Source organism: Podarcis filfolensis (genome assembly GCF_964270895.1).
Source record: "Podarcis filfolensis genome assembly, chromosome: 4".
Taxonomy (NCBI): Eukaryota; Metazoa; Chordata; class Lepidosauria; order Squamata; family Lacertidae; genus Podarcis; species Podarcis filfolensis.
The window spans coordinates 93,347,233-93,362,389 of NC_139607.1; the positions used below are offsets into that span (position 1 = coordinate 93,347,233).

General features: G+C 45.2%; 1 protein-coding gene across 1 annotated transcript in view; it reads left to right on the forward strand.

Moving 5' to 3' along the window:
* The first annotated feature begins 1,976 nt into the window (after positions 1-1,976).
* Positions 1,977-15,157, forward strand: part of LOC310760843 (uncharacterized protein) — a 248,708-nt gene continuing 235,527 nt past the window's right edge. Inside the window, exon 1 of the mRNA XM_083610051.1 lies at positions 1,977-2,077. The gene's annotated coding sequence lies outside the window, so the exon portion shown is untranslated. The remainder of the gene's footprint in view (positions 2,078-15,157) is intronic.

Below are 15,157 nucleotides of genomic sequence, written 5' to 3' on the forward strand. Positions count from 1 at the left end.
CTTCTCTGGAGCAGCAGAAAACAACCTTTCTCCCTCCTCTATGTGACATCCTTTTATATATTTGAACATGGCTATAAGCTAGTTGAGGGAGCACCCGGATATGAACCAGGGACCTCTTGATTCAAACCCCAGCATCTCTGGGTAGGACTGGGAGTGACTTCCAGTTATAGACTACAACTCCCATCAGTCCTAGCCCAATGATCAGAAACGAGTTGTGGTACAGATTACCCTGAGGACAGCGCATTGCCTACTGCTGGTACAGAAAGTTCTGAATAGATGGAAGTATGGTCTTACTCAGTAGAAAGCATCTTCCTCTGTATGGAGGAAGGGCTCTAGCTCAATGGAAGACCATCTCCCTTGCATGCAGAAGGTCCCAGGTTCAACCCCAGCCTGTAAGGTCCATAAATAGCAATACTCTAGAGTTCCTGGGCCTTAAGGAAGTCAGATTAGCCTCAATCAGAGCCAGGGCCTTTTGAACACTGACTCCGGCCTGGTGGAACGCTCTGCCTCATGAGACCAGCGCCCTGCAGGATCTGATTTCTTTCCGCAGGGCCTGTAAGACAGAGTTGTTCCACCTGGCCTTTGGCTTAGAATCAATTTGACTCCCTCCCCTCTTTCTCTTTTTTCCTTTCTCCTCCTGCGATGAGGCTGCATTTTAATGTTTTAATGTTGTATTTTAATCTTTTTAAGTTGTATTTCAATCAACTTGTTTTTATTATTGGTTGTTAGCCGTCTTGAGCCTGGTCTTGGCTGGGGAGAGTGGGGTATAAATAAAATGTATTATTATTATTATTACTATTATTATTATTATTAAACCCTGGAGAGCCCCTGCCAGTCAGATGGACAAGGGTCAGGGCCGGATTTAGGTTTGATGCAGCCCTAAGCTACTGAAGAGAATGGGGCCCTTTATATGTCCAGCTGTCCTTTGTCAACAACAAATTGTCGCTGTTTTTTGTTGTTGTTGTTGTTGAATAAATGCTATCAGGTAATTTATGGACCTAATAGGTATCTCAAGCCATTTGCACATGTTGTCATGCAACCAGCCCATGTGCTGCAAAGAGAATGTCAGCAATGTCTAGGCAACACGATGACCATGTACATGAAATCTTTAGTCTCAACGTCTCTGAAAATCTTTAAATGAAGTGAGGTACCAGACTGTGTACGATGAAAGACAAGCTGTGAAGCTTTGTGTATTCAGCAAATATGATGTCCAACGCTGAACAGGGATTCCAGATATTGACTACTGTTTCATAGAATTCTTCGTCAGCGTGGTGGTGGGAGGATATAGAATTGCTTCATAAACCCATCTTATTTCGAATGAAATAATGTAGTCAGCAGTGACTACATTATTACATGAGCACTATTCCACAGCATTTGATATTTTCATTTACATACATTCATTCGATTTTCAGAGACTTTTGAGAATAAAGATTTCATGTACATGGTCATCATGTTGCCTAGACATTGCTGATGCAACCAGTCCATGCAGAATGTAGGCACCCTATATATGTTGTTGTTGTTTAGTCGTTTAGTCGTTTAGTCGTGTCCGACTCTTCGTGACCCCATGGACCAGAGCACACCAGGCACTTCTGTCTTCCACTGCCTCCCGCAATTTGGTCAAACTCATGCTGGTAGCTTCAAGAACACTATCCAACCATCTCGTCCTCTGTCATCCCCTTCTCCTTGTGCCCTCCATCTTTCCCAACATCAAGGTCTTTTCCAGGGAGTCTTCTCTTCTCATGAGGTGGCCAAAGTATTGGAGCCTCAGCTTCAGGATCTGTCCTCCCAGTGAGCACTCAGGGCTGATTTCCTTCAGAATGGAGAGGTTTGATCTTCTTGCAGTCCATGGGACTCTCAAGAGTCTCTTCCAACACCATAATTCAAAATCATTCATTCTTCGGCGATCAGCCTTCTTTATGGTCCAGCTCTCACTTCCATACATCACTACTGGGAAAACCAGAGCTTTTACTATATATAGAAATGAGCAAACCAGTGATATTTTAGGGAGCAGGCTAGCAGGCGGGGCCCATTACTTACATCATAGGAGCCTACACAACACAAAACACTGTTGCTGTATGTAGCTTTAATTTATTTGTTTTTTATCTTATATTTTGGAAATGTACATCCAGGTTTTTCCCCTTTAAACTTTTTTTGGGGGCCCCCAAGAGAGTGGGGCCCTAGGCTATAGCTTGTTTAGCTTATACATAAATCTGGCCCTGATTCGGCATAAGGCAGCTCCTGATATCTCCCTCCTGGGAAAGGAATGACAGAAGCCAGGAGGACTTCAGTGTTGATAAGAAGCATCTTCAAAAGCGGTGGGGGCAGGCACTGAGTCTGATGCTTTAGCAGGGCGGGTGCTAAGGCTATTACCACCTGATAGAATATCAGCTTCTTCAAGGCTTATTTGTTTCTCCGTGTCACTGTAAAGTGACATGAGAAGGTGATGCCTGCCATTAAAGGGAGACATTGGTCTTGATGCTGCCCATAAATACAGCTCCTTCTGCGGTAATGCTTGCCTGTCTCTTCAAAGGTCATCTGCGATTCAGCTCTTTGATTCCTGGATTTCTTTACGCTTTGAAGCAGTGTCTTGATTGCCATGAGCAGAAAGAAAGAAAGAAAGAAAGAAAGAAAGAAAGAAAGAAAGAAAGAAAGAGAAATATAGAGAGAGGTAATTTTGAAATAGATAAGGTATAAGCTTAGTTTTAAGTCCCCAACAGGAGTCCCAGAACAAGGACGTCAAATATAACAACAACAACAACAACAACAACAACAACAACAATTTATTTATACCCCGCCCATCTGGCTGAGTTTCCCCACTGGGTGGGTCCCAATTGAATATTAAAAACACAATACAGCATTAAACACAATAAAACATCAAACGTTAAAAACTTCCCTAAACAGGGCTGCCTTCACATGTCTTTTAAAAGTAGGATAGTTGCTTATTTCCTTGACATCTGATGGGAGGGCAGGTGCCACCACTGAGAAGGCCCTCTGCCTGGTTCCCTGCAACCTCCCTTCTCGCAGCGAGGGAACCGCCAGAAGGCCCTCGGAGCTGAACCTCAGTGTCTGGGCTGAACGATGGGGTTGGAGACGCTCCTTCAGGTCTACTGAGCCGAGGCTATTTAGGGCTTTCAAGGTCAGCACCAACACCTTGAATTGTGCTCAGAAACATACTGGGAGCCAATGCAGAACTCTCAGGATCATATTTCACTCTATGATCAGTTCAGAGAGGATTTTGCCTCTCCTTTTTTGGAGTCCATTGTAGGAGCAAGTGAAGCTGCCTTAGAATCATAGAATTGTAGAGTTGGAAGGGACCTTGGGGATCATCTAATCCAGCCCCCCGCAATGGAGGAATACACAGCTGCCCTGTACGGGAATTGAACCTGCAACCTTGGCGTCATCAGCACCATGCTCTAACCAACTGAGCAATCCAGGCCAGTCAGGTCAGTCCCCTGCCCTAATTTGAACACAGCTTGGAACACAGTCAAATCAGGGAACACAGGAACATAGGAAGCCGCCATATACAAAGCCAGACCAATGGTCTATCTGGTTCAATATTGTCTGCATTGACGGGCAGCAGCTCTCCAGAGTTCCAGGCAGGAGTAATTCCCAGCCCTGCCTGGAGATGCCAAGCACTGAACCTGCCACCTTCTGCATGCAAAGCAGATGTTCTGCCCACCGAGCCACAGCCCCTCTGGCTTCGCCATCCCCTCACCTCCCTTTTCTTCCCCCATCAATCTGCAGAGCAGCCGAGAATGAAACCTGAGCAATATGCAAAAGGCAAACAATCCGTTGATCAAGATTGGAAATGAAATGTTACACCACGCGCAAGATTGATTGCACGGGCTTTTTTTATTTTTTAAAGGTGGCGGTGTATATTATGAGCACGTCCATCATCTCGCTAACTAACCATGAAACCCAAACAGAAATGTTAGCTGTTGCACTTATTCCCCTTTATCAATAAACATCACATGGGACAATTTCAGTGTGTTGAGAGAAAGCACATTTTTAGTATGTCAATCGAGATTGCTCCTGGGGCCTGGATTTAATGAACATAAGGGGAACTGATTTGGGGAACTTGCTCTTAAGGCTCCAAGCGGGGAGGGGGGACTTGCCCTTCATGGCAAATAATTATTTTCTTTTTAACCAAGAGATCTAAACGGGGTCCTGATTGCCTCCAAAGGGACCTGCTCCATCATGTCTCATGTGTCCTATCACATGGGGAAATCTAGGGATAAATGGGTCAGTGCATTGTATGAGGCAACGTGTTCTCCCTAGCAGAGAGCGCGTGTTGCAGTGGGGGATGCAAGCCACCGCATTGTTGTTGGGTGGATTTGCGGAGGGACCCAGGCAGTGAATTGGTTAATTGGGTCGCTGGGGAGAATTGCTTGCTGCCAATTTTGAAGGAGGGGTCAGAGGTTTTAAATACTGGACGCCCAACTTTGAGCGTTCTCTTGGCTGCTTGCACCGGATCACCCGCCCACCCTCCCTGTATTGGGGGGGATGTTCGCTTGACCTTGCTATGCCTGTCATGGGGTCATCTGCTTTGAGGCAGGGGCCTGGTAGGAATTTGTCCATTTGGCTGATTGGCTGGTGCCGTTTGGTTTTGCCTACTGCGTAGCAAATCGTTACAACTTGTAAGGTTGGCGGTTAGGCATTGGTTCAAATTGGTTGGTGGAGGGGTAAGTGCCTGCCCCTCCAATGGTGGTGCGGAAAGGGAATTCCGTTAAAGGAATCCAGGGGCTTGCCATTCTTTTCGTCCTTGTCCCTGGCATCAGACTTGGGCCGTGCAAGTCACCAGGAGCATGAGGGTGAGAAGTGAGGGACTGAGGCCCAGCTTCATTTTCTCCCCAAAAGTTGTTTCCCTGACTGGCTTCCGCTGGAATCCAGTTCTGTCCCCTGGGCAAGGACAGATAGTCGGAACCAGTGCCTAAGCAACCACTCACTTGGGTGCATTTAAATAAAGTTGTGGCCAAAATCATGCCAAAAACCCAAACCAAAATTGATGTGTGATGTGTGAGTTATTGGGGGGGTGGCTTGGGGACCTCGACACGCAATGGCTCTTTCTTAGACCAGTGAGTTATGCTGAGGGCGGCCCCCAGAAAAAAAGAGGACAAGAAAAATATAGGATTGCCTGCTTGCTTACTTACTTTGCCAAATCTTTATTAGGCAAATATAGGCCATCATAAAACATCCATACATAAAATTTTAAAATATATAGCATAAATCCCTGTATATTTTATATGAAATAAGGCATTTAGTATTCCATTATTACTTCCATCAAAACTTATTTCCACTGTTCAATTTATCTTAATGTTGCCAACGTTTTCAAGTGTACACAATTCCCCCCCCCTCATTTATTCAGTAAACATTTACCAATCTTCTTTAAACGAATGTTCTTCCTGTTCTCTTATTCTATATGTTTGATCTGCAAGCTGTGCATATTCCATCACTTTAAGTTGCCATTCTTCTTTGGTTGGGACCTCACTCGTTTTCCATTTTGGGGTTAACGAAACACAGGCCACAGTAGCTGCATACATAAATAGCCTTTTTTGACACCTGGGAATTTCCATCTGAATTATCCCCAGTATGGATTGCGCTCAACTTTAACTTAGAGTTTGTTGTTGTTGTTTAGTCATTTAGTCGTGTCCGACTCTTCGTGACCCCATGGACTGAGCACGCCAGGCACTTCTATCTTTCACTGCCTCCCGCAGTTTGGTCAAACTCATGCTGGTAGCTTCGAGAACACTGTCCAACCATCTCATCCTCTATCGTCCCCTTCTCCTTGTGCCCTCCATCTTTCCCAACATCAGGGTCTTTTCCAGGGAGTCTTCTCTTCTCATGAGGTGGCCAAAGTATTGGAGCCTCAGCTTCAGGATCGGCCCTTCCAGTGAGCACTCAGGGCTGATTTCCTTCAGAATGGATCGCTTTGATCTTCTTGCAGTCCATGGGACTCTCAAGAGTCTCCTCCAGCACCAGAATTCAAAAGCATCAATTCTTTGGCGATCAGCCTTCTTTATGGTCCAGTTCTCACTTCCATACATCACTACTGGGAAAACCATAGCTTTTACTATACGGACCTTTGTTGGCAAGGTGATGTCTCTGCTTTTTAAGATGCTGTCTAGGTTTGTCTAACTTAGAGTAGACCCATTTAAATTAGTAGATTAAAGTTAGTGATGGCCATAGATTGCGTAAATGGGCTATCAGTTATCTTCACTGCAGCACACTAAACTGGAAATAGCAGTTGGGACTCTTTGCTAAATCACTTTCTTCTTCTGCATATTCTTCTTCTGATTCACCTGCAAAAGCCAACAAGGGAACTACAAACACTCCATCTATTAAACAGCATTGCAAGCCTAGAAAAATCTCTCCCTATTCTGCATGTTCCTCCATGGAGAGGGCACCTTTGGCCTCCAAGCCCTGCCCTAAACGCTTGGGACATCCCTGCATTAGACAAAGCTCCATTCTCTCTGCTTCAGCCCTCCTTCTGCAAGATGAAGATGATAATATTGGCCCACCATTCAGGGCCATTTCGATATCGCACTGTGAGATAATGTATGGGAAGAACACTCAGAAATGCTAAGTATGGTTAATGTGTTTTAATTTCTTTGGAATGTTTTTATGAATTTTCTCTGCGTTTTATGATTGTTGATTGTTGCTTTGAGGGATCCTCGCATACTGAAAAGGGGGAATAAAAAAAGAGAATTAAAATAAAATAAATGCCAGCCATTCTGCCAAAGCTGGAACCGGGAGAACGGAAATCTTCAGCATCCCAGAAAGCTTAATATGCATATAGTAAACTGCGTCTATTTGTAGAATGCTGTACATTTCCTCTAAACATTCCTGGAAGATGTTTCCTACCTCTAGGTGTATTGAATTAATCAATCATCTTTATTTTTTATAGCATCATTCTGGAAAATCTACTCATGGCGCTTTCCAGTAACAGTGATAAGGACTCGGGGGTGGTGGGGAGAATCCATACTGTCCAATTAAGAAGAAAACATTTGTCTTCTTGATTATGTTCACTGAACACGTTTGACGAGGAAGTTCAAACCGCTTTGTTCCCTGAAGGAACTTCTCAACTTCACCTGCAAAAAGAAATGAGATCAATAGAGGGCAAGTGAAAATGGCCTTTACTGGACTGATAATGTTGCTTCAGAGCCAGTGGGACACAGAAAATAGCCTGCTGGATTAAACCCAAATTCAGGCTCACCTTTGATCATGGACATATTTGGAGGGGGGGCACTGTGACATTGCACCATGAGTGCTGGGTTTGGGTCTGAACAAGCTGTACTCAAATCCCCATGAAGTTGAGGCTTTTAGGAGTTATAGTCCATAACAGATGGAGAGCACCAGGTTGATTTATTGGGCTAATCAATACACAAAGTTGCTGTGAGGCTGAAAATTGTGAAGACAAAGAAACTAGGGTAGAAATGTAAAAATAGCCTCTGTTCTCCATTCCCCAATAACAAGAGGGAGACTAGCGTGGAGTTGTGTCAAATAGTAATCCCACTCAAAATAGAATTTTGTTTGATATATGGGGAGGCCAAACAGAAAATTTGCATTCCCTTTGTGAAATGCACTGCAAGTGCATCCAGAAAATGCTCTGCATGCACAATAACCATTATTTACACAGTCTCAAGACTTCAAAACCCATGATGCTGTGTGACATGGAAAAGCTAACAGCTATCTTAAGACTGCAAAACACGTGGTGTTCTGTAACACTGAGCAACCCACACACAACAAAGGGGCTGTAACCAAAGCGAGGACTTGCTAGTGCGGCGAAAGGAACCACTGAAAATCTGGCGGTCCCAGCAAAAATCAACTGTTCTCAGCCAAGCAACTATATTTTGGGGGAGAATTCCTCTTGGAGGCTTTCCAGCTTCCCCAGAAAAGCCCGTTTTTAAGCTTGTAATTTATAGGTCTCCAGACATTTCCTGCCTGCCTTGAGCTTACATTATATGGTCTTTTTGCCATGAGATTTTCCTTTTCCTTTATTTCCCTGGGAAACTATTTCCCTCTGTCTTTTGGGGACCTAATTGACACCCTGCCTCTTTCGTAACCTCCTGATCCCCAACTCCCTCTCTTTGCTGACTTATAACCTTCCCCATTCAGTCTGGGAAGGTAATCAACTCCTACACCTTGAACCCCCCAATTAATCTGAGGCAACACTTTTCCTTGCCTGGAGGTCTGGTTATTGTAACCGACTTCACTTGTCCTAGAGGCGTGCTTTCACTTGTTAGCAGGTCCATCCATTCACATATCTTCTGATGGCATCTGGGTGTGCTTCATGACAAATGATCAAAAATAACAACAAAACACCCAAAGACGGTGCCATTATACACAACACCCAGAATATCTGCAAGCAGGTTTTCCTGGATCTATCTTTTCTTCTTCTTTATAACACAAGGCTTAAGTGCAATTAAATACCCTGATGCTCTGGAGTAGCTCATTAGGCCTGGCTTCTCTGAAGGCCAACATGGCAGAGGTGATGTACGTTGAACCCAGTCACAAGAATGTGCAAAGGCTCCTGCTGGAATAGGCTAAGGGTCAAGTCAGCCTTCGGCAATTTGCAGCCAGTTGTCTTGAGAAAGTCTGCAAGCAGAGCATGAAAGCATTCAGAGGGGCTGTCCATGGAAGCTCCATTAATCTATCATGGGTCAAGGCTGTGGATTCCTGACACAGGGATGAGGAACCTGCAGAGTGCCCCTGCAGATGCTACTGCCAGTATGCAGTAGGTGTGGTGGGACAGACCTGTGGGGCCACATCCGATTCAGAAGTAGAGCTGCTGGGAAAGGGGAGGGCAGCAATGAGGTCAAGACTACATGGATGTACCAGTGGAGCCAATACATTGGTTCTACCGGTGTGTCTACTCAGTCACTGCTGCCCTGGCCCCATCCAGGTAAGCTTCAGCTACAGCAGTGTCAGGGAGGGTGGCTGTGGGCCTCTGCCCAGACATAGACTCCAACTCCCATCAGTCGAAGCCAGTGTGACTAATGCTCAGGGATGATGGGACTTGGAGTCCAATGACACCTAAGGGACATGAGTATGAGACTCTTAATCTCAGGGTTGTGGGTCTGAGCCCCACATTGGCAAAAGATTCCTGCAGATGACTGTGCTGGTCCTGGGAGGGGGTTACCGTGCGGCGTGGTCCGTGTCCGGTCTGAGGCTGAAGCAGGGTCCAAGGCAGGGAGTCGGGCGTGGTCAGGAACTCTGGCAGAAAGCAGGACAGGGTGCCGGCAGGAACAGGTGACCAACAGTGTTGCTCCCGCAACCTGGGACTGGGCTGGCTGGCCTTTATCTCCTCTGAGGCATAGGGTGGCCCTGATCCACAGGTGACTCGCCTCTCCTGGCCTGGAGGCGAGCACTCCTTCTGTGAGAACTTAGTTCCCTTCACCTCTCTGCCCTGAGCCTCTGCAGCTCAGGAGAAGATGGAGGATTACTGGACCCAGAGGCAACCTCACCTTCCCCTGACAGGGCTGGGAGAGGAGCACCTGCAGGCAATGGGTCCTCGATCACCTCCGGAGCCAGAGCAGATTCAGCTGGTGCCTGCTCCTGAGGATCCAGCACAGGTGAGGACCCTTCAGGCTCATGCCCCAGCCCCGGCTCAGCCGGCCCTGGAGGCAGGGACTCCTGTGCAGGCTGGGATTCCTCAGGTTCAGCCTCTGAATCAGATTCCGAGGCCATCACAATGACCCTCGTGGTCTCTTAAAATCCTGATTGTACGAAACCCCAGAAAGCTGTTGACAGTCATTGTGCACAATGCTGAGCTAGATAGTGGATTGACTAGCTATGAAGCAGCTCCATCTGTTTCGAGTTTTATCGGCATCACAAATTATATCCTGCATCCAAATAATCAATTGCTTTGTGGACATATCTTTATTAACAGAGCTGCTTGGCTCTACACCAAGCAAGCGGGCTTGTCTTGTCAGGTCCTGCTCCTTGGCCTCTTTGAGAAGTTTGTTTTCTCTCCGCCTTGACACTTTGGGGTGAGAGAGCATCTCAGCTTGTAGCAAAGTATCTTGTCATCATAAAGCCCCCCGCCCACCCGCCAGCTGACAGCAGAGAATTTCAGATTAATTACCTGATTTCTCAAAGCTCTTAGCTCTCCACTTTCCAGCCTGGTATCGAGCGTTTGTGGCTTTCTCTGATTTCTTGCAAACCTGTCTTCCCACGTAAGCTCCTAGCCATTTGCTGTTGGTTGTCCTGGGAGCGCTGCAACTATCAGAACAGCAGTGTGTTTTCTACTGCTTAAGGCTGTCAATAAAATTAACAGGTCGGGTGAAGTACTTATTTGCCAGGTGCAGCAAACGCAGAAGACGTTGTCAGATGCTTGGTCGAAAGGAGAGTGTTAATATGCCACATTAGCTTGAACCAGGACAACAGAACCTGGGTTCATTGACCACTTTCTCAATGGATCACTGTTCCGTTTTAAGAGACGACGATGCTCATTCTGAGAAGACCCAGGGTTTATTTGAATAAAGAAAATGGCTGACAGACGGACAGTCTGGCCATTCACCTGAAACCAGGGCCGCCTTTAGCAGATGCGGCACCAGGGTGCAAATATCCGCCCAGCACCCCCAAATTACGACAGATGGGGGGTGCGAAACTCTCCCCCATGCCACTGTGGAGAACAATCCCCGCAGAGGCTTGGGAGGGAAGCTGCATGCCTGCTAGCCATATAGTTCGCGGGGCGCAGCTTCCATCCTAAGCCTCTGCAGGGATCGTTATGTGGTGTAGTGGTTAAGAGCGGTAGACTCGTAATCTGGTGAACCGGGTTCGATTCCCCGCTCCTCCACATGCAGCTGCTGGGTGACCTTGGGCTAGTCACACTTCTTTGAAGTCTCTCAGCCCCACTCACCTCACAGAGTGCTTGTTGTGGGGGAGGAAGGGAAAGGAGAATGTTAGCCGCTTTGAGACTCCTTAGGGTAGTGATAAAGAGGGTGATCAAATCCAAACTCCTCTTCTTCTTCTTCTTCCCACTGAGGCTTGGGAAGAAAGCTGTACACCTGCCAACCATATAGTTGATGGGGCGCAGCTGGCGGGCATGCAGGGAGAGGGGAGGCTGCCGGCAAAGCTGCGCAGCTCCCCCACTTGCTGGGGCACCCCTGAGAGGTCGGCGCCCTGGCGCAATGCACCACTAAGCCCAATGGGAAAGACAGCTCTGCCTGAAACCTATCCCTGCCCTCAAGTTTATAGGCCCATAGTACTCAAAATACAAATCTGAACTCCCAAAGGAGATACCCTGACTCCTACCAGTCCTGGATTCACCCAATAGGGAGATGAAACGTATGTTTAGGGTACCAGAAAAGCAGGGGCACATATGAACACACAAATGTGATTTAAAAAAAAAAAGTTTGGCATTCTGCTCCAGAGGGTAGGGTCCGAACAAAACAGATGGTGGTGATGATAATAATAACAATTTTATTATCTGTAGCCCACTTGCCTGACTGGGTTGCCCCAGCCTCTCTGGGTAGCTTACAACAAATATAAAAGCATAATAAAACAACAAACATTAAAATCTTCCCTATACAGGGCTGTCTTCTAAAAGTTGTACAGTTATTTATCTCCTTGACATCTGATGGGAGGGCATTCTATAGGGAGGGCGCCACTACCGAGAAGGCCCTCTGCCTGGTTCCCTGTAGCTTCACTTCTCGCAGTGAGGAAACCACCAGAAGGCCCTCAGTGCTGGACCTCAGTGCCCGGGCTGAACAATGGGGGTGGAGACTCTCCTTTAGGTACACAGGCCCAAATTACAAGAAAGGAGATTTTGACTAAACATCAGGAAGAATTATCTAACAGTAAGAGCTTTTTGGCAGTGGAATGGACTCCCTCAGAAGGTGAAGGGCTCTCCTTCATTGAAGGTCTTTAAAAGCAGAGGTTGCATGGCCATTTGTCAGGGATGCTTTAGCTGTGATTCTGGCATTGCAAGCGGTTTGACTAGATAACCCTTGGCGTCTCTTTCAACCCTCTGAAATTTGAGATTTCAAAATAGTAATCATGGGCCCAGAAATGGGAGCAAGAAGAAATTCTGACGAAAGAAGAATGGCAGACAAAACTAATGGACTATGCAGAATTGGACAAAATGACAGGAAGGAATCGAGACCTGCGAGACCAGAGATTCACAGAAGATTGGAAGAAGTATATGAATTATTTGAAGAGCAACTGTAATCAACAAATTACGCTAGTAGGACTACAAGAAGTTTTGTAAGGAGAAATATATGAAACTTACAAAGTAGAGAAAGAATAGAGATATGAGTTATGAAATTTAAATGTAATAGGGAAAGTAAGAAATGTATACTAAGAGATTAGATTGGAAAATTTTCAGACAGGATTGATAGAAGTAAAAAAAAAATGTTTAAGATGTAAAACTGCTTTTAATTACTGTTGAAAATGGTTGTTAAAAAACTTTTTAAAAAATTATATGTATATATATATAAAGAGTGGGACGCGGGTGGCGCTGTGGGTAAAACCTCAGTGCCTAGGACTTGCCGATCGTCAGGTCAGCGGTTCGAATCCCCACGGCAGGGTGCGCTCCCGTTGCTCGGTCCCAGCGCCTGCCAACCTAGCAGTTCGAAAGCGCCCCCGGGTGCAAGTAGATAAATAGGGACCGCTTAATAGCGGGAAGGTAAACGGCGTTCCATGTGCTGCACTGGCTCGCCAGATGCAGCTTGTCACGCTGGCCACGTGACCCGGAAGTGTCTTCGGACAGCGCTGGCCCCCGGCCTCTTAAGCGAGATGGGCGGGCAACCCCAGAGTCGGACACGACTGGCCCGTACGGGCAGGGGTACCTTTACCTTTATATAAAGAGTAATCATGGGACTGGTGAAAGAGGAAGGTCCAAGTCTTTGTCTCCTTCCTTCTCCCTCCCACTGCTGCTGCCATTGCTAGGGGAGGGGGACGACAATGAAGGACAGAAAGTCTTTCTACTCTGATTCCTGCTTTTCCTGCCCCTGGCAGGGAAGGAGGTCAAAGGAGTGGAAACCTTTCTTCTCTTCAACCCCACCACAACCGCTGTTACCACCACTCACAAGACAGAAACCTGTAATTTAATAATAATAATAATAATAATAATAATAATAATAATAATAATAATAATATACCCCACCCTCCCCGGCCAAAACTGGGCTCAGAGTGGCTGCCATCAAATATATAACCTACTACCGTAAAATCAAGCAATCAATTAAAATACACCCTAAAATCAAATCAGAATTAAAGTGAAATCTAAACAGATGGCAACCCACAAATTAGGGATGGGGACCTTAAACGCTCACCAGGCCTAACTGTTTATACTGATGAACAAGCTGAATCAAAAGGAAGCATAATACGTTGATAGCCTCCACGAACTCATACAACCCCTTTTAAAGATACCTGTTGCCACTGTGATATCTTGTGGCAATGAATTCCATAAGTTAATGATTTGTTGTGTAGTAAGCCCTTTCTTCTGTCCTGGCTCTGTCTAGTCAATTTTAACAGGCGATGAGAACACAAAGCACAATCGAGGTGATGGACTATATGGGATTGGCAGAAATGACTGGCAGAATCCGAGACCAGGGAGAAGAGACGGTGGAAGAAGATTGGAAGAAATTTAAAGACTATCTACAGAAATATTGTAAAATTAATGAATGTTAGAATGATGTTGGATAGAAATTAAGTGGTTTCCAGCTGTAATGCTTTAAGAATATGGAAGAAGGGTATAAATAGGTAAAAAAATAACTAAAATGGTGTTGGATTGGAAATAAGTGGTATTAGCAACAAAGTTAATAAGAATATGCAAAAATGAATTGATAATGGATGAAAATACTGAGTTATAAAATGTTAAGTTATAGAGATAAGATAAATGAAAGAGGGTAAGGATTTGCTGATTTGATTATTTAAATGGGAATACAAGAAGGGGAGGTGTGAGGAAGTCAAAGAAACAAGCAAATGAGTTTTAAGTTATGAAAAATAATTGTTTTTAATTTTTCTTATTTTTTCTGTATGTTTACTTATTTTTTATTTTTTTATTATGTGTTTTTGTATATTTGTCTTTGTAAAATCTTAATAAATATTTCTTAAAAAAAACAAAACAAAGCACAATCGAGCTACTTTATTTATATCTGTGGCGTTTCCTTGCTAAATCAGCTTGCTTATAGTACCGCATGTTTCAGATACACAAGGTGGAACATGGGAGCAGTCAGAGGACTGAAGACAGAACTTCATGGACATTAAATCACCTCCAAACTCTCCATGGTTGAAGGATGGAGGAAAGAACTGTATCATATCTGAACAGTGAGAAGGAAATGGTGATTATAGTAATGTTGTCACTCATTGCAATGTATCTGTTTTAATTAGAATGAATTAAAATTAAGCAGCAGCCTCGCCGATATCTCGCTGTGAGTCTTGCGAGTTTAACTTCCCCAAAGGATGGAGGAAGTCGAACTCCCCTTCCTGGAAAGCCGAAGTTCAAAGCGCTAAAAACTCATCAACCCACCCTGCTAGCACTTTTCCCCGAGATCAATTTTCCACTCAGGCAGTTTTGACCAACTGTGCTAACTACCGCCAAATCTATACCTACTAATGGATTAAAGCTGGAAGGGCAGGGATTGTAAAATCATCAATTCCCAAGCCTCATTAATATTAGAACTGCACCCGATCTTGCTGCTCTGGTTAAAGGCCTCCCGGCATATTTGTTTTAGTAAACCAGGTTTGATTCCACCCAAATCCAGCGAGTTTGTGGCAGCTACCCGTGTCTGCTGCCTTGAAAAGTGAATGGGTAAGAATAGGTTTCTTAAGAACCTAAGCAGTGTCTTGCTGAATGAGGCCGATGGCTAATTGAATCCAGCATACTGCTTTCAAAAAGAATGCCGGAGTCTTCCAGAGTCAGCAGCATGCAGGTGGGTGGGACACCTCATATTTCAGCAGCGAGAGCATTCTATATAACCCTGGTGCCACCAGTAAAAAGGCCCTTCACTCCATTACCACATAGAAAGACGAACCAGGTTCTACTTTCTGGACGATGGAGGAGGTGTTGGTCTGGAGTTGTTTAGGGCTTTATATGTAAATTAAAAGACCTTGCTATGTCAGTGACAATACCTCAAAACTACCATATTTTTCCCTGTATAAGATGCCCCCATGTATAAGACGACCCCTATTTTTTTTAACCCAAAATTCAGAT